The sequence below is a fragment of the Cydia fagiglandana genome, chromosome 12 (assembly GCF_963556715.1).
Source record: "Cydia fagiglandana chromosome 12, ilCydFagi1.1, whole genome shotgun sequence".
Lineage (NCBI taxonomy): Eukaryota > Metazoa > Arthropoda > Insecta > Lepidoptera > Tortricidae > Cydia > Cydia fagiglandana.
Genome location: NC_085943.1, coordinates 12195444 through 12216584, shown reverse-complemented (window position 1 = coordinate 12216584; position 21141 = coordinate 12195444). Strand labels below are relative to the sequence as shown.

Below are 21141 nucleotides of genomic sequence, written 5' to 3'. Positions count from 1 at the left end.
TCACTTCTCTCAGCACTCCCGGAGTGCAACCCGTTGTTTTTGAAGTGAAAACTTCTTTAGCGGCGCTGAGCACTTTTTGAGGTGGGGAAAAAATTATACACTCGATTCAGCGTAACGCGTAACGTATCGCTGACGTCATGTGTCACGGACAATGTTATTCACCAAAGAACTTTAGTCATAACGTATCATAATCAGGTCAATTATTTAAAACTGGACTTTTATATTAAGCAATATCAGTGTCCCGTGCCTCCTGGAACCATCGGGGCTGTCTCGAACAGATGGCAAACGACCCGACGGGCTGACGCTGGTTCCCTGGCAGAGAGGGCATATAAGACACCATATGGGATGCAACTTGTGCGAGTACATTTGCTGCATCCCATGTAGGACACACCGCTAAATCGGCAGGTGCGGCGGCAGAGACTGCCGCCAAAAATAAGCGACAGAAACATTCTGCCTTGGGAGCCACGTACGACTTCGAGTCCGTCGCTGTCGAGACAGCTGGGCCCTGGGGACGGGAGGCACGAGAGCTTTTCAGGGAGCTTGGAAAGCGCCTCAGAGAAAAGGGGAATGACCCCCGTTCTGAGTCGTGGCTTGTCCAACAGGTCTCCATCGCCATACAGCGGGGTAACGCTGCTAGTGTGATGGGGACCTTTGGACCAGGCATGGCTCAGAACGGGTTTTAGTTTCTTAAGTTTTATACATACATAATGTGTAAAATTGAATAAAGTTACTTCGACAATTAGCAATAAAGCTCAATGTTCTAATCTTGTACGGGCTGAAATACGAGAATCTCACCGTTACATTCTAACTTTATATCACTCCAATACGAGTATAGTTCAATAAAGCTACATATTGATGAAATCGCTAATAAAAGTGAACTCTAGTACTGGTGAATAAAACTCAAAATATCATGACCAAATAAATTTAGATGCGAGGTCTGCTAGGTAACTTTACAATTTCTATTCGAATTTAAAATAGTTTGATTTTATGAACCTACTCTCCATAAATTGACATACCAACAATTAAATCAACATTTCAACTAAACTTCACATTTCTTTTAATATTAATACATAATTTTATCGCAATGTTACCGAATCTGCGATGTCGCCAGTTACCGGACAAAAAACGAAATAACTCATGTCTGTCACAGACCGGTGGAAATCAAAAATTCTATAGATGTGGTACCTGCCTCCATTTCCTGTTAATTAAATACTCCGCGGTGTGAACAGAATGCCGCTTTGCGAATGTTTTATTTGGATGCAGTTGAAATTATGTCTATGGTAATTAAAACATCCCGACATTCATTTTGGGATTTTTAAGCCAAAAAGAAGAGTTATAATTTTATTTAAGCATTCTGAGAGTGTGTTTGTGTTCTTTCTACGTTGTATAAAATATTCAGATAATTTTCATGTATTATGTACTATTAGTTATTCTGTGGTATTATATTTATAAGTGCTAATTTTAAATGAATTTTGACGAATTTTATCTAGATATATTATCTTACAGAGATCGAACCAATTTGTGTCATTATTCGCAATAATGTGGACATGACTCCAAAATTGATTAAATAATAAACCTATTTATTTATCATTAAATCGACTGAGTGCAGCCTGAAACCTATAGCGTAAGACCTTTTGTATAAAAATTAAGGGCATGTGTACTCAGTACTGTAAAGGGATCGACCTATTGGGAGGACGCTGTGGGCATGGATAAAACACAAGATCTTCTTCTGTGTGCAAATATATTTCAGCTAGTTTTACAATTAAATATCTATACTAGATGGCTGCCTCTAATCGAATGCCGATTGCGCACCGCGTTCCATTTGACAGCGGGCTTAAAATTCTAAATTTGAATATCGTGACTAGCCAGTCGCAGATTAAAAAAGACTGTAAAGATTGTAAACCTTTACAGTACCTAGTGACTGTGTTGTGTATTCAGTTCCTGTGAAACCTTTTCACTGATCTGTATAATAACAGCTTCATATCCGTAATCACAGATTTTGTAAAGCTCTTTAGTGGGCAACATATATTGGTCATCTAATGGCGAACATTAAGCATCCAAATTAGTTAGCTTTAACTCTAAATGGCGCATCAATTACAATCCGTATTCGTTGAGGCTTGACGTGCGGGGCCGGAAACAGCCCCTCGACGCTCTCCGGTACGATGTCGGGTAAGTATAGTCCGTTCCGGTATTTTACCGGCTCGTAATAATGAAGGTCATGTCAGCATCAATAGGTACCTACCCGTAGTAGCTGATGAAACTACGCATCAGGCGGAAATGTGCGAGAGTTTGCATATTTTGACTACAATACGGCTATCATCAGTTGACTGACACTGATTTGACTGGTGATTCGCCAGCGTCAGCGTAACTTACTTTCCATGCATCTCGCTCGTACTCGCATATTATTATATAGACATTAAGTTACGCAGACGTTAGCGAATATGTCAGTTTGACACCTGCTAAGGCTGTCGTGTCATATAAGGCTACCTACGGTTCCATAGCTAAAGTGTCATTCTATGGAACTTGCTAACTATGTACTTAAACAAAAGTCAATAGTAAATTCATCATTCAGAGACAATTTCAATATGGCAGTTTGTTATGATTTTAGCAGTCTAATTAATTGAATATATAGGTAATGTATGACGGTGTGTTTGTATCTTGTTGTGTTCCACTATAGCGTCATTCATTTTCATGACGCGGGTGAAAAAAAAAAGAAAATACAGTAGTCAGGCAAAGTTTTTCAAACGTATATTATTTGTTTTTACAGGATATTGATATTAGTACTGACAGGGCTGTGATAATAACGTCACCGTCTAGCTCAGTTCAGAATGTAGTATAAATAAAAATACAGAAATGTCAACACGCTTATTCGCCTGCCGAGTCGTGCCGACAGAGTTGCTATCTTATTTATGTTAGGTACTCTTTATTATACTGTGTTTATGTCGTCGAATTATTTATAAGTTCAGTTCCGTAATGAATGGCATCTGTCCAATGTGACACTTTAGCCAGTAATAAAGTGAGAAAATAAAAATAAAAATATAGGTATTAATATATATATATATATATATATATATATATATATATATATATATATATATTAATACCTATATTTTTTTTATTATATATATATATAATATATATATATACCTAGACATATAGATAAACATTTGAAAGTAGATAGATGCGCACATATTTATGTAGTAACTAGCTGTGCCCGCGGCTCCGCCCGCGTGGAATTCGGTTTGTGTCAGTAAGCTGCTAAATATATAAAAAATAGTAAATTACATTACGCTGTATTCAAAAAATTATAACATTTATAATTTCCTGCATGATAATTTCTTAAAATAATTATATCTTATCGTTCCATACTTTTTAGAGCGCAATTTGTAGTACCTAGTCCGACTACGCCCGACTTTTTTAGTATGAGAAAGTCGAAGTCGCCTAGCTTTGGACCGCGTGCAGTGCGCCACATACGTCGGGCAATTCCCGACTCTTTTAGTATGAAGGCGCCGAAGGAGCCCGGCTTTGGAACGCATTCAGCGCGCCACGTGCGTCGGGCTTAACCCGACTCTTTGAGTATGAGGGTGCCTTCGGCTCCCAACTTAGGCAAGCGTACAGCGTGTCACGTACGTCGGGTTACGCCCGACGCTTTGAGTATGAGGGAGGCGCCCGGCTTTGGAACGCGTACAGCGTATCACGTACGTCGGTCTACGCCCGACACTTTTAGTATGAGGGCGCCGAAGGCGCCCGGCTATGGAACGCGTCCAGCGTGCCACGTGCGTCGGGCGTAACCCGACGCTTTCAGTATGAGGGTGCCTTCGGCGCCCAATTTGGTAAGCGTACATCGTGTCACGTACGTCGGTCTACGCCTGACTTTTTGAGTATGAGGGCGCCGAAGGCGCCCGGCTTTGGAACGCGTCCAGCGTGCCACGTGCGTCGGGTTAAGTCCGAAGCAGTGCCAGATTAAGATATTTTGATGCCCTAAGCATTTCTAGACCATGGTGGCCCCTCTCCGTAGGGTCATTAATATTCCTTTTTTTTTTTGGTAAATTGATTGAAGTTCATTGCCGCATTACAGCTGAGAATGGAAATCAGTCACATCATTTTATCACGAAAATTGAGAGTGCCGCAGCAGTAATGTTGCAACAAAGTACCTAATGCTGCTGCAGTCGCCACCCGAATGTCACCTTTATCATATGTTAGAAAGTGATTGAAAACGCGAGCGAAGCGAGCGCGAAATTTTTTCGATATAAAAACGCAATATGATAGACAGTTGTACATTTTTACTTTTAGTATGGAAATCAGTCACATCATTTTATGACGAAAATTGACAGTACCGCAGCAGTAACGTTGCAACAGAGTAATGCTGCTGCAGTTCGCCACCCAAATTTCACCTTTATAATACCTTAGAAAGTTATTAAAAACGCGAGCGAAGCGAGCGCGAAAATTTTTCGATATAAAAAACGCAATTTTACTTTTAGTCCCAACCAGGCGCGAATCCAGGATTTCATACAAAGAAGGGATGGGACAGTTTTCCATCAGCCTAGCTTCGCATAGGGCTCGATATTTAAGGATCTCAGCGAGGTTGTTTTCATGCATAAAAGATGCAAGAAAGCAGAGCTTGGAATTGACCAAGTGAATTGAATTGGCGAAGTGTGAGCAAGGCAGTAGGCCCAGCTGCGAAAGAGGAAAGCTTGGATTTGGACCCACGCCCAAGTGTAATTAAAGCAGAAGATCGACTTTGCCGTAAGGCAGAAGGCCTCGCATAAGACCTAACGCCGAACCGCAAAAGAGTGGGTTGAAAACGAATCTATGCATGTAATCACGACTCTTCTATTGCTACCGATTGTTTCCCAAAGAATTACGTGCCATGATTTTTGCAAATTTCGCATTCAGAAGTTAAGGTGTAATAAAGAAACTCAGATAAATAAATATACACCTACATACAAACACGAACGCTGAAAACGCAATACACTCTCTCTCTCTCTTTTTTCTGGGTAGTCGTGAAAAAGATGGCACTGTGCAATGAGGGGTAATTAATTTACTGTCGTTTAATTTTGTTGTAAGTATATTATTAAATGGACATAATTATTCAGTTAAATTTGTTGACGTCCGTACCCCCTCATCTAAACTTAGAGTTAATTTGGCAAAAACCTTCGTCGGTGGCTATTCATATCACTACGTATTAAATTCAGCGCCATCTGTTAGTTTACCAGGGTACTCAATAGTGGTAGCAGATATTTGAAAAAAGTTTGCCCTCCTTCCTAAGTAGCGCCATAAGATTCAGGGGCAAACTTAAATCAAGCGAGTGTTGTGGCTACCCCCCCTTTTAAGGGTTAAATTTTTATAGCCTATAACCTGGCCGGAGGTTTTCTCGACAGATTAGTAAAGTCTGCATCAAAATCCGTTCAGCCGTTTTCACGTGATGCGCGTTCAAATAAACAGACAAACAGATAAACAGATAAACAGACAAACAGACAAAAATTCTAAAAACTGTTGGAACGTGTTCTGTTATCGATTCTAAGTATCCCCAACCAACTTTTTTTCAAATATCTTCCATGTACAGACTTTTGACCTTCTACAGCTTTATTATATGTATAGATAGTGTGTACCTAATTACTTAAGACGAAACAGGAGCCGAGTTTTAAATATTTTAGGTAAATTTACCCGTCTCGCTAACGGAAGCGGCTCCTAAAACTAGTGCGATAAGGACAAGGCGAAAAATCCTGCGTAAAAATCTCAAAAATCGAGGTTTCGTACTCGATTGTTTCCTCCTCTAAAACTTAACCAATCCTAACCAAACTTGGAAATCTAAATGATTATGAAATTATCTGTGTCGAACCGTTTTGCTTTATTGGCTAATTGATGTCAGTTTTGAATACTACGCTTCTCATTGCGGCATAATCAATTAGGCCATTATGGCCATTTTTGAAGGGCTATAGCGCCTTAAAAAAAATCAAAATAAGCAAAACGATCCGACACAGATATTGACAATATTAATCTGTGTTGAAAAAATCATTGCTCTAGCATCAAAACCCACGGAAGAAACAGTCGAGTACGTTTGTATGGACAAATGACCACTCCTGTTGGCTCTTAATATAACGCAATTGTTTTCCCCTCAAAAGGCATTAGCTTCTAAAAAACAATAGGGGTCGTTTTCGCACGCAACTTAGTACCTCTTACTGGGAATCCCATCATTAACTAACACAGTACTTTGAACATTCGTAAACCTTATTACAAAGAGTTAAGGTCTATTTATGGATCAGTTAAGTTCGTTAGTACATTAGACCCATCCTCTTTCCGACGAAGTCATAAAGGCAAACAAAACTATGTAGAAAAGGAATAAAGTCCTAATTAAACGAAACTTGCGTCCGTAGGTAGTTACACTTTGAAATGGACACATTAACTGGAAGCAGGATTAGCGATAAAATGTGGGTAGCGTCGCTATACAAGTAGGTACTTGCCTATCGTACATATACGGGAAAGGTAAAGTACTTATGTACCGTAAAACGGGGTGAGTAGGTTTCGCGGGGAGAGTTGGGTTATGAATGGGGAGAGAAGGTTTGAGAGGGGGATGAGAAGGGATTTTAAGGCTACTGCTATAAAAATAATGTATTCCAATTTAAAATGGGACTATAGTAAAACGCATAATAAAAAAAATCGATCCAACAATCTTCCAAAATCACCTTTGTATGAAAAACCCTCTCACCCCAATTACGAGGCACTACGGGGTGAGGTGGGTTTTCCTCTTTATCGTCAAAGTTATGAAATGGAACTACCCAAAATAAAATACAAACTAAAATACAAACGTCCGAACCACTTATTATATACACCATTCAGTTTTCACATGTAAAAATAAAATTTTATCAAGGTTTGAAAGTCAAATTTCACCCAACTCACCCCATTTTACGGTAATAAGTTAACAATTACTTACCTACAGCATACAGCTGTCATAAGCAGTGATCGGGGATTTCTATGCCACACCGCGGGATATCAAGTCGAAATGGTAATATGGATACGCCGCTTGGCCCGCGATAGGAACAAAACTGTTCGAAAAGTAAACGCTATTTCGGTGTTGGTAATTCGTTTATAAAATAAAGGACTGTAAGAAAACAGTGTTGGTTATGATTTAAAGAAAAAATATTATTCAAAAATGTTCTTATAAGTACATATAATAATTTAAGTACAACATTTTTAAAAAACCGTACATATGTACGTACGTATTTCTATTTTAACAGTTATGTCGGGATGTTGTTTGTCATTAAGACACGTGGTATTTTTGCACTTAATAATATAATGAGTGCAAAAAGCAGCTGCAGTGCGGTTTGTATTTACAATGTCATTCTACGGTGCTAATAATTAATAGATAAGATAAGCGTTTGAAGTAGTGATTCAGTCGGCTTAGATAATGCATGATTAATTGATTAACAGTAACATGCCAAAACACTCTCCTATATTGCACACGAATCCCGGAATCCCGCGGCATATTCATACTAGCATAATGATTGAGGTCATTCACCCCAAGTGGCATAGAAATCCCCGATCACTGGTCATAAGCAATTGTAAACCATTGACTATAAACGCGTAAACACCAACTTTTAATATCTTTCTTAAGAAACGAGTGATTGTACCCGCATTGAATCGAAGGATGCCGTCCATTTGGATAAATCCATTGTAACGGTATCCATTTGGAAGGCTCGTCAGTGGCACTGCCTGACAGTGACAGTAACATCATAACAGATCATAAAGCCGGAATACCGCTCTTATACCGACACTTGCTCCGCCTCTGAAAGAAGTATCATAACTTTTAATTGAGTCATTTCTGAACAAGCTTAAGCGGATTGCCGACGGGTCTCCTGGATACCGGCCGAGTTAAGTGTAAAGTACTTTACGTAATTTTTAGGGTTCCGTACCTCAAAAGGAAAAAACGGAACCCTTATAGGATCACTCGTGCGTCTGTCTGTCCGTCCGTCTGTCACAGCCAATTTGCTCCGAAACTACTGGACCAATTAAGTTGAAATTTCGTACACATATGTAAGTCTGTGACCCAAAAACGGATATGTAACGTCAACAAATGAATTTTAAACATAGGGGCTACTTTTGGGGGGTAAACCATAAAATTAAAAATCAAAGTTTTGCAAACTATGTCGTGTTATATATCAAACGAAAGAGCTCATTGTGAGAATCTCAAATATATTTTTTTATAAATTTACGATAAAAATTTTAGAAGTTATTCAAGAAAATAGACAAAAAATGACCATTCCCCCCCTCTATCTCCGAAACTACTAAGTCTAAAATTCTGAAAAAAATACACAAAATAGTCCTTTACCTAAAGATGACAGGAAAACTTATTAGAAATCTAGAGTCAAGCGTGAGTCGGATTTAAAAACAAAAATGCGGTTTAGGTTTTTTTAGGGACACAGCCGCAATACTTTAAGTGAAACATGATGTAGACAGCTATTGCGAAGGCCCTAGGCCGATATCCGCATAAGGCCGAAGACCCGAAGCGTCCCGAAGAGGCGTGCCTTTAGCTTCAAGCGTGAGTTGGACTGTAGATAAAAAAATGCGACTAGGCTGTATCTGGCACACAGCCGCAATGGTACTTGTAGTACTGATTGATTAGGTTACTAGGTATTGTCACGTGTTTTAAAAAGCACTATACAGGGTGGCCAAAAAATAAACTAAGTGTATTCCCGTTGCCGACGTGCAACCCCGAAATCGAGAAGAAAAATTTGGCTGTTTTATACGTTTTGGCTGGTCCGTTTTCTATGGGACGATACATTTTTTTTCGCGATTTCGGGTCCCATAGTAAATGTTGCTCAGTAGGTATAATCCCAAAACCTCCCTGGCTACGAGAATGTGCGTATTTTTTGGCCACCTTGTAGGTATTATCTCTCTTCGGCCTTCGCTTTTAAAACACTTGCGGAAGTTGTAGGAAGCGCGACCCGTCGGACGCTCCGAGTTTTAAGCTCTACGCGGAGCCACAGAATAAATAATAGTACTAGGTACAGAAGACTCACTCTCTAACAAAACGCGTCTGTCACGATCAGCACAGATATGGCCGCTAGGTGGCGACAGCGCCACGCGCGGCTTATGGCAAACCCCAAAATTGGTGTCGAATGGATGTACTTTTAGCTACCTGTAGCAAAACGACGAAATCGCGGAGTGAGACACGCCTGGCGGAGCTCGGTCTTCAGTCTTCGCATTTAGACACTTGTACTATTGTTCGGCATTTAATTTCCTATCCAAGCTACTTTGCATATTTGCAGAGATATAAGCCACCACGCCAGAAAACTTCATATTACATGTGTTGAAAACTTGATTGACTCATTCGGGTTTTTCAAGACGTTTCACTTACGTCACGTTACACGTACAAAAAAAAATGATGAAAATTGTGTGATGTACGGAACCCTTGAAACGCGAGTCCGACTCGCACTTGACCAGTTTTTTATATTTAGTTATATTATATAACCGTGAGCCGCTATTAATAGCAAGTCGGATTAAATAAATTAGGCTTCGCAAATAATATTAACATCGCTCGTGTTACTACTCGTGCCACAACTGACACGAATCTAATGACTCGTGTTGCCTGATATTTAAGCTGTAGGTGGTCTCATAGAATTGGCCATAGACAAGTATGTATACCTACATATATACATATGCTCGAAAAACTTAGGTAGTAACCCTTCTAGGGCAGTCATGATGATCTTCCCTCGAGTCCATAATTATTAAACTTTTGTTCTATTTTTACCCGACTGCCCAAGGAGGTTTACATTTTTCGAGCATAATATGTATGCGTGTATTATTTTCAGTCAGTAATGTGCCAGCATCTTATTGATGCTGGCACATTACTACTGCAGTTGGGTTTATTTTAATTCTTTAATTAGGTAGTAAAAATCAAATGATATTTTGTACATAACTATGTTCTAAAAACTGATTAGCACGAACAAGGATTAGAACCCACGACCTCCAGATTGAAAGTCGGACGACATCCACTCACCACCGTTTTAAAAAAAATGAAGACATCATTGAAATAAAACATCATCAAAATTAAGAATGAAAAACTATTAACTTCTTTTATAGCAAATAGAATTGCGACTTTAGTCAAACTGGTATTACTCGTACCTATTGCTGTTCCCTTTTTAGGTATCTGTTACTAAAACTTTATTTTTCAATTGAATTCATATAATTTATTTCAGAACTTAATTCCATAAGTATAAAATAACGTTTAGTATTAAATAAAATTAAAGTTAATGCTTGTAAGTAATTAAGTACAAGTAAAAAAACGTAGGTACCTTTCAAAATGAATTAGTTACAGGTGCAATTGGATACCAATTCACGGAAGTCACTGAACGAAGTTACATTTTCTCCTGAAGTGAGTTTTCAGCGAGAGTCGTAGCACTCGTAGGCGATCGCGGCGAGCGGCGTGCGTGCTACGCCGTAGACCGGACGCGACTGGGATACCTGTGGCGTCGTAGCGCGTAGCTCCAGACTCCGCGCCCTATTCGAATTTTTAAAATGTCAACTTGATACTTGATACCGAAATTGACAAAATTGGAAATACATTTTTTACGCTTATTGGTACTCTGCCCTGCCGTTCGTACGTGCAGTACTTGCAGGAAAAACATCGTTTAAATAAAGAACTTATTCAAAGAGAACAAGATAAACAATAGCATGACTTTTCAACTGCGATTACTACATACGTTGTTAGCGCGGCAGTACTACGAGTCGTATCAAGCTCATTAACCTGACAATAAATAGGTAGAGATTTTTTTTTGAATAAAATTCCAGAAAGAGCTGCAGACATTTTGCACTAGATGGCGCTGTTATTCATATATTGAGTTACATATTCGTTGAGTTTTCACTTCTGCCAGCACTCCCGGAGTGCAACCCGTTGTTTTTTTTTTAACATAACGTACACAACTATTTTCTAATAATATTTATATTCCTCGCCTAGCTGCGATTGCATTTGTTGGCGAGATAGCGCTCATTTTTACAAAGGACCCAATAAACCACAAAACAAGAAATTCTCGGCAGCTGTCATTTTGACAGTTTGATATCCGGATATCCGGGGGAAGTGAAAAGTCGGAGCGTTTTCCCGCCGCGTCTGGAGCACGACAGCTGACACGTTTCAATTGCCCTGATCGAGTTTCCAGTGACATCCTGAACTTCCTATATATGTATAATAATTATACAGGGTGTAACTGTTTTATTTATTTATTACTCAAATAAGAGACATAGCATTACAGTAAAAACCAAGGCACTGTGAAACTACTAAATAACAATAAAAGGAAACAATACAAATGATAGGCGCAGGCCATACAAAAAACACGATATAAAACTTTAATAAAAGTTGTACCAGACATAACAATCGTCAAAATATGCCAACATAGAGAACGGATAAAACGGAGGTCAGTGATAGAAAACCCTGATAATTGCTGGTCCCAAGTCCCAATGGTGCCTATGCTAATTACCTATTTTTATATGCAATATTAATAACTAAAGGTAACTGATGTAGTTTACAATTAAATAAGTTACGACTTTAGTACATTGTAGGAGAGGACGGAAAACCGCTAAAAGATGGACGAGTGAGTTCGAGGGCCGACACGTTAGTGGAGGCCCTCGAATAATACGAGTCCATCTTTAGCGTTTCCGGCCGAGGCATTACATAGTGCTTTTCACGACTACTGCGAGGAAATAAGAAAACATTTACATAACTATAAGTACTAGCCCGCGATTTCTCTGGTAGCAAATTACTAGCCACTGCCTGTACTGTCTCTTGAATTTCGGTAGGCGTCAGCTTTATAGCGAGAGAAGAACTCATTTTTATAGCGAGCGTAGATACGCGTTTCTTATATTTTTTAGTCAAACACAATATACACTATCCAATTCAGTAAGTATTTTCAGATCCCGCCTTTTCTACTTTTTTTACCACTTTTAAGAGGCGTTTTTCTGTTCTTTGCTTCAAACCGACTCTAAAATTAGAAGCGTTTTTGCTAAAAAAAACACAAACAGCTACAAAAGTCAAAAACGCCTTAAGCGTGAACTGAATGGATAATTGTTAAAAAAAAATGAAGTGAATGGTTTTGTCATTTCTTTTTTTTTTTAAACAAGAAATTGGTTCTATAAATAACCTAATTTTATTTTTGAAGGAAAAAGTTGCGCAAAAAAAGGCCGTTTATTGTTTTTTATGTTTTAAATGATACTCATTGCTGTAGCGAACTGTCACCAATGACAGATGATGATAACAATGAAACATTGTAGTAATGGTGGTTCAGGTGCTACAGCTATTGCCTACTTTCCAGCTTGGTTTTAGACCATCTATTGCTACATTTCCGAACAGTGGCGTGAAAAAAATGTTTCTCCAATAAGCTTGTTTTCTCCTACAACTATAAGACAAGCAATATTTGTATACTATGTTCGTTCGGGCTTATCACATTTAAAAAGGCGTTATTTTTCAGCGTTTTGGTCTACAAAACCAGAAATGGATATAATTTTAAAGTCAAACTTATTGTATTGCTGTGAGTTTTTTTTTTCATAAGTACTGTATCTAATAAAAATAATGGGTGTAATCGGTTTTATAGGGTTACGGTAGGGTTAGGGTTCGGGGTGGGGGGTAGGTGGGGGTTGGGTTGTATAGTGTAAAAGTATTATTTTATAGCAATAATAGGCTAACGAATTGCAAGATTAATAACAGAATTTGTTTATAATTAGAATAATTACTACCTTAGTGTTAGGGGTAAAACTGCACAATGGTTTGCAAGACTACCTAAACTCAGGTCAAAAACCGGCTAAGTGCGAGTCGGACTCGCGTTCCAAGGGTTCCGAACATTACACAATTTTTAATACTGTATATTTTTTATGCGAAACGTGAGTAAAATGTATTTTTTTTTCAAAATTTTATATCCAGCGGGTACGGGGGACTGGTCATTTTTTGCCTATTTTCTTAAATTACTTCTAAGTTATTTATCTTAAAATTATAAAAAAATACATATTTCAGATTCTCACAATGAGCTTTTCATTTCATATGATAACACGATATACTTCGCAAAACTTTGTTTTTTAATGGTCTCACTTACCCCCCAAAAGTTACTAAAACTTTTCCTTATAAACACTTTATACTGATTCCCATACACGTTTCCTAAATCACTCTGTAGGTATATTGTGTAGGCAACTGTGCACTGAGACTGACGTAGGCACCTACGCATTGCATCTGTAATTGAGAATATTGAGATGTTGCCTCGTTGGAGCCAAGGCGCAAGGCGGGGGTCAATGCTAACGAGGTTTATTCTCCAGGCGTAGCTTACAAAGCGGTTAATATTGATTTGAATGAGGATACATCATAGACTCATAATATATAAAGACGGTGTCTCAGCGAGCTGTCACTGTTGCCACTTTTGTTTAGTGTACGATTAACAATGAGGCCCACGTTGATGTAGCCATGTCGATAAAGTCATATCGATAAACTATCGACATTTCTTGCAATTTTAATTTTACTTCAAAGGCTTAACGATACCTAAAATGACCAAAAACGCTTTTATTCTTTATTGTTGTTATCAGATCACAATTTTATAGTCACGCCCCAGCAGGGAACCAAGGGAAAGTTCAGATATTTAATTAAAATACATAAATACCTCCTAAAATAGGTGTTCCGCAATAATTGAATTATATTATTATATTATAATATATTCATTATCCATTAGCATTTCAATTATGTTTATGTTTAACGAAGATATTGAAGCTTCAATTAATCGCTATTTCGTTCCGCTGTGTAGCGTTTATCGATATATAACATGATTAAAATCGACTTTTCACATCCCTAAAAGAGCACACATATACGCTTTTACGCACACATACACAGCCTGGGCGCATCAAGAAAGGCAACACTTGATTTGAAGTCCACCTTGTCAACAGTATGGTTGTCCTTTTTTGACAAACGGCATTTTAAAAGAGCGAGGAGAGAGAAATGATACTAGTTGCTGCGTCGTGAAAGAGAACAGAAAACGTTGGGCCCTTGGGATACATATTACGTGACGTTATTATATTTCTCGGCGGCCGGCATAACGTCCCACTTGGTCGTTTGCCATCATAACTCTGACTTTGACAGGTCATTCGTATAAATATACAAGCAAATCTCGTCCTTATGGTAAGCTAAAACGTGGGACCTTTGACTAGACTTCGACACATTGTATTATGTTACAAGTTTTGCACATTTAGCGTTATAAGGTTACGTGAATGTATGGAGATGATAGCTGCCACCGTACCCAAGCTATGAGAAACATACTATATAGCAAATCTGTTTTGTTTTTACTTTCTATCGATTGCCGTTAGCCACCATACTGTATAAAGTTTATACTACAATCTTTGCTATCGGGACAAGCCGTCGACGAAAACATTTTTTGTCAACCCCAATGGTGAATGACCGCGCGGGACCTTACGGCGCGATTCGGGAAATGAATTAGACATTCACTAGATATGAAATAGTAACGTTACGTGACGTTCCACGGCAAAGGGTACCCTATGGCGGTTGGCGCTTACGCTATTATTAACGCCGCTCCATCAATATTATTGCGGCCATAAGGTACCTTTTGGTGGAACGTCACATATCGTTACTATTTCATATCTAGTGAATGTTTAATTGTGAATATCTTGAAGTTCGAATACGGCAGTTAATCTTTCGAGGCAAGAGCCCGCCGCGCCGGGCCGCGCCGCGCCGCGTCAGCGCAGCGTCCGTCGGAATGTAACAGCTATTGGAATTGATCGGACAAAAGTGTCGTGGACCTTTGCATAAGCAACGACTAGCTGTATTCAAATCATACTCGTATGGATATCAACTTGATTTGATATTCATTTTTGGTTTGACATTGCTCACAATACATCTCGCAGCACGCAAGCGCTTATATTCAATATTTATGGGTACTAGTGGTTCTGTGAGCTGTAGACCTTGTGAGCATAACTTAAAACTAAATAAATGTATCTATGCCTCCGAAATTTGTAAAATTTCAAAAGGGAATCGACATAAGAATTTAGCAGGCGTGCTCTGCTGGCGCGGCGGCGGACACTCGGGAGCGTCAAAAGGTAGCCAAATACAGCTGTCTCGGCGCCCAATACAAATTCGTCGCATTTGGCGTCGAGACACTTGGTTCGTGGGGCAGAGGCGCACATATGCTCCTTAAGGCGCTTGGGAAAAGGTTGAGGGAGGCAACGGGTGACCCCCGCGCGGGCAGCTTTCTCGCGCAGCGAATTGCCATCGCAATCCAGCGCGGGAACGCTGCCTGCGTGCGTGTTGAGCACCCTCCAGAAGGCATTTTGTTTTGATAGGTATTTTTAGTTTTAGTTATTTTAATTGTAGTAGTTTTAGTTTTATATTCCTGTTTATGTCTTTTAGTAATTTATGTAATTTAATATTTTGTCAATGCAATAAAGACTACCTTTCATTTTGTTGTATCATTGAACCTGCTCACAATATTTCAGGAGAATCGGTTGAGAATTGCGACCTGTAGAGAGGAACCTCCGGACATAAGAAAGCATTTTTCCCAAGCTGCAACGGTGACCTTCGCTAACACTCGGTTAATTAAGTATATAAAATTACACTTCTAAGAATTGGCTAGTTTTCTAACGAGTATAAATAGGTACTCTTTGTGAGACATTGTACCGTTCCGGTGTTATATTATGAGTTGAGTATTAAATCGTACCTCTCTGAATAAGCCTTCCAATGGTCGTCGAATCGGTCAAGGGGCCGGCCTCGGTAGGCGACACGCGCTACACGGCGCCCACACCTCTCGCATACTATCACCAGCGTAACCTGGCCTCGCAACACCTAACAACACTGCGATAACAGAGCCCACGCTTACACTGGTTGTTATGAAGTGATCGGGTTGTGAATGTTACGAGCGTTATAAAATCTGTTACACAATTTTCGAGCCTACTCTAATAAGATAGGCGGCTTAATTTTCTTTCGGTCAAAAGTCGTTTGGTTGACGACATGCGAATTCATTCTCTCTCGCGGTCTTACTAAAAAACTTTATAAAAAAGTGTTTAGTAATACCTACTTTATGACTTTTAATGATCTAAAATGGTCCAGATGCCGCAAAGTAAGTACCGTTTAAAATGTATTGTGTCGAAACACACTTTGAAATATAAGTATTATTGTTTGTTTTACGAAATTTATACAACTTTAAGTATTAATGTCATGTTATTCATAATTTTTTAATTTAAAAATATAAAATTATTATGTTTATTTTAACAACTTGGCAATTTACATAAATATTAGGAACTTGAAAAACATCCGTCATAGTTGACTTCTTAGGTGTTCTAGGTTTTTCTAAATTAAGAAGTCTGTACCTATATAAAATATAAGGTACCTATACTTAGGTACGGTCAGCCAAGAAAGTGGTCTACCACTTTTCGACTCTATCAATCAGATGATAGAGTCGAAAAGTGCTAGACCTCTTTCTTGGCTGACTGTACATGTATTATCTCCATATTATTGTACTTGGCGACTAATAATATTTCAGTATCGACATCCTTTTTAGAGTTCCGTAGTCAAATAGGAGCCCCTATTGTTTGGCACCGTCCGTTTGTCCGTCCACGGCTTAGTTCACAGATACAACTTGTCACTGAATACTTCTTACTTTTGAACCATAAATCCAAAACATGAAAAACAATTTTGAAAGTAAAGCTGTTCAATGAAAACTGTAGCGACCAAGATCGGTTCAGCCGTTTGGAGTAAAAAGTACATAGACTATAGGTAAGTGCATCTGATTACTCTCAGTCAAAATAAGTTGAATAGCATTTAAAGTTTGTGTTTTATGGGAAACAGTATAATGGTACCTACTCATGACATTACCATAGAAATTAATAGATACGATTACCTATTAAGTAGCGGTTCAAATGCATAATGCATTATACATAAATACGACGAAACGGAAAGAGCAGAAGTGGAAAGAACTACCTCATTCACAAATCCCTTTCCTTCAAACTTCGAACCAAAATAACTGTATCCCAACATCCGTTATAACAATACGTAGTCGTAGGTAGCTACATTTATATTGGCGTAGGGCTTGATTGACGAACCTAGCGTGATATGGCGGGGAGGCTGATACGATTAATTCAGTATTTGCGTAGTGACCGGAGTCAGGGCCAGTCGAGTCGCGCCGCCCATGCTGTGACCCTTCATGGGTCCCTAGTCACGTGGAGGAAGTAAGTGGATCGTATCATTATTGGGTTATCATTGTGTGGTGTGCGTGACAGAGTCGCAGTTGCAGTTACGTATTGTGTATTATATATCGGATCTTATTAACATATATTTAAAAATCAAGTAAGTTTATGTAGATTTATGTTAGTTGCACTGTGTTACTGTGTATAATTGCTACATAAAAGTGGTTTTTTTTCTTGATTATGATTAAATAATTAAGGTTAAAAAACTACTGTACCTTACAATGCTATAAAGATTATATTTCCCTTAGATTGTCTTTAATCCAAAGTAAAATACCTATACAATAAAATTAAATATAAATTATTATGTGATACATGACAAAGCTAATCTATAATAAGTCAATAGCAAACCGCATTCTGATCGCAAAGCTAGACTAAAAAGCAATTAAACTAGACATCCTATTTTATTTAGACTTAAGTATAAGTTTAAAAAAGGAGGGGGTAAGATTAGAGTGGCAAGACATCATATGTCGAAATCAAGTCTAGACTTTTATTAACGTGTCTAGACCGTGAAAAGGCAATCAAGAGATAGACAAGGTTACTGTCGCGATTAAAATATCAGTAAATATTGAATTACACAATTTTAAGAGACATTTATTAAATGATATATTTTTAGTCATTTCGTTATAGTTAGGTATTACATTTTTTTTTATACAATCTTCCAATTTCATCATTTAAACGGCAAAAAGTTCTAGAGTTAATAACACATTTGTTACTGTGGTAGGCCATGCAGAAGGCTGGTTGCATGCTGGTTGCGCCGCTGCATGGCGACGCCAATTCGCTGGGCGATAAAGGAACCAGCCCAGCCCTCTGGTCACCCGTCACATCACGCGTCTCGCTAGCTCCCTAAATATACAGTAAAATCTCTTACACCTGGTCTACGTAAGATGAGATCAAAGCAGATAATTTAAGCTGTAAATCTGAAATTTGTTGGTAACCAAACAATAACTAAAGAATGTAATAGAAAAAGTACAGTGAAGAGATTAAAAGTTAAAAGGAACCTTCCTTTTACTTGCCACCTTCTTACTTATACAAGTTGTGCCTCGACAACCCGACGGATCGTGCATTTTTAAAATAATATGTATATACCTACCCTATTGTTTGTTTTTATCACACACACATAAAAAACAAACACATTGTAAGTAGCTAATGTTCATTGCATGTTGATATTTTGACATCTGTTCCGTCATACTGTTATTCATTTTATAATGCATTTTACATATTTTTTCAAAAAATTTTTATCATAATTTAAAACAGTAGATAAATGAATCATACACAGCAATAACGTTCCCGATTCTCCTGTTGAGATTTGAGATAGGTACTTACTACTTACCCAAAGTTAGAGCCCAAAACCTCGTCGTAAGTCCCACCATGCAGATTTGCAGAATATTCCTATTTTAAATTAAACGGAGTGTAGACGTAGATACGGTATCGTCTTGAGTCGTCCCATTCCCATTCGTTTTTCGTCAAGTTCTTAAATTAGTCCTATTCTGCTTTCGTCACTCATTCTACATTGAAAGCCACCGACGATTGTGACGAATGTAGAATGAGTGAAAGCTCTTTCACTCATTCTACATTTGCATTATTTTGGTAGTTTTAGAACAGATTTGGTTGGCAATATTATTTTTAGGTGGCAACACTGATTCCCCGTCACCCACAAACATTTGACAGTTCGCCGAAACCAACAGACGCCGGTACATCGAGTCAAAGATATTGGCACTTAAAAGTAAGTTTTTTGCTTCAATTAAGTCGTTTTTTGGTATTTTATTGTTAACAATTATAGGCAAATGGATTATAGATTCAGTTTGTGCATATATTTGGCCTTATAACTTCATAAAAACTAAGCTGCAAAAGGTTTGATATTGTTGTTATTTTGAAGGTTATATTTTTTTCTGGAACCAGTAGTGAAAGAGCCGGATGAATGGGCCTTGAAAAAGCCGGCTCTTTCATAACCATGAATTTTTTTATAAAATAAAATAATACTATACACCCACATTTCTAATTTGTTATTAAATTATTTGCTTCAGATATTGCATTATGGAGAACGCTGGTCGAAAACAACGAAAAAGACCCGAAAAATCGGTAATTGAAGAGGCAGTCGCTGAAGTTGGAGGCAGTCGCTGTTTTTGTTGGGCTCATGAGTCTTGTGGCATATAGGGCATTTGAATTTTTTTGTAAGATATATTATGTTTCTAATTATGAAAAAAATATGTTACATATTCCATGTTGCTAACAGTATGATTTTTATAATTAATGAATAGAGAGATATTTAAGCTCAAAGTTAGCAATATTACTTTTGAAGTTCCTGAAGATTTATTGATGTTGGTTTTGATAGAAGGTTTATTTTTTATTTATTTTAGAGACTGTTATTAATAAAAAGCCGCCTATATGTTAGGTTATATAGTAGATATATGTACCTATGACTGATTAATTATGTTAAGATTAAAGCGTTACAAACGATTACTTAAAATGACTGATAGAATTAAAATTTTCTTAAAAATGTTAGTAACTACTTAAAGAAATTTGTTATAATTGTATTAAGAGTTTTTTTTCATGTCGCATTTATTATTATTTTTGATAATTTTCTTAATAAGGCGTTGTAATACGAACCGGCTCTTTCAAAACTTGTAGCAGCTCTTTCAATACTGAATTGTTTTGAAAGAGCCAAATGACACATTTTTTTGAAATGCATATTTCGTTGGTTTTTATATATTGTTTAAGATTTGTTTGTACGAAATTACATGCTCAAATAAATAAAGAATAATTTACAAACAAAATAATAACATTTTTTTAATCGTAAGTAGTCTTTTTTCCTCCGTAAAGAAAACTGGCTCTTTCATGCCACTTCTCCCCTAGATACATTGTAATGCACACTCTGGGCCCTACGAGCGAGGATAAGGCCAAGGGAAGGCTTATCCGCATATATAAATGGGTTCTTCATTTTATGTTGTAGTGGGATTAACTCAATCTATTAACAATTTACCTAGGTGCGAACAGCAACACTCCTAACTCTACATCTGTGGACCTTATTACAAAAGAGATAAGGTCCATTTTTGATGTACAGTTAACAGTGTGGGCGATGGTACATGATCCGCAAGAGTGATAATTTTTGTTTTAGAATATATGTATGAGTTAAATATATTAAATTAACTTTAGTATTCGTACACGAGCGAAGTAAACAGGATGGCCTTAGGTTTTAAAAGATTGTGTTATCGAATTTACATTCAGCAAGGTTATTTAGTAGTCACCCCTTCACAAAATATAAAGTATGTAAATATGGATTCTTTATTGCACCATCCATAGTAATACATTTTACATGTAAAACTACAAAAATAAAGATAAATTATAACTACTCGTAATAACAGGCGGCCTTATCGCAAAAAAGCGACCTCTTCCAGACAACCTTTGGGTAGTGGGAAATATTGTATGTAGAGAAGATCTACTTTTCTTTGTTGCTGATTGTACAGTCATCAGCAATAGTATCTTACACAACTAGGGCCGCAAAAATATATGACGCGCTCTTATTGCGCTCCAAATAAGAACATGTCACATATTTTTGCGGCCCTAGTTGTGTAAGATACTATTGCTGATGACTGTACATAAATAAAGCATTATTACGTACACTCAACAGTCTAAATAGGTACTACAGTCGTTAGAAAAAGTACTCAACCTGGCTCAAACTGGCTAATATTTACGAATGATTTGACACAAAGTAACCTTTAGGTACATACATTTTATCCGCTTGAAAACAAAATCCATTTATTGTCAAAGTCGCTCGAAAAGTGCGTACGCAAGCAGTTGTTTATGTTGTGAAGGTGAAATCCAAGTGCAATGACTCGGCTCCAAAACGCGCTCCAATTCGGCTAACGCACTTCATAGATCATTCAAGTTTGAACCGTAAAATTAGGGCCATAAAGGCGTTCT

At 37.8% G+C, this 21141-nt stretch overlaps 2 long non-coding RNA genes across 2 annotated transcripts in view; one reads left to right on the top strand and one right to left on the bottom strand.

The window, feature by feature from the left end:
* LOC134669671 (uncharacterized) overlaps positions 1 to 21141 on the bottom strand; it is a 73012-nt gene that overhangs the window by 18361 nt on the left and 33510 nt on the right. The window lies entirely within an intron of this gene.
* Positions 17131 to 20006, top strand: LOC134669670 (uncharacterized). Its single transcript, XR_010098930.1, has 3 exons — positions 17131 to 17202; positions 18848 to 18943; positions 19245 to 20006. It is a non-coding gene; the product is annotated as an uncharacterized LOC134669670 (long non-coding RNA).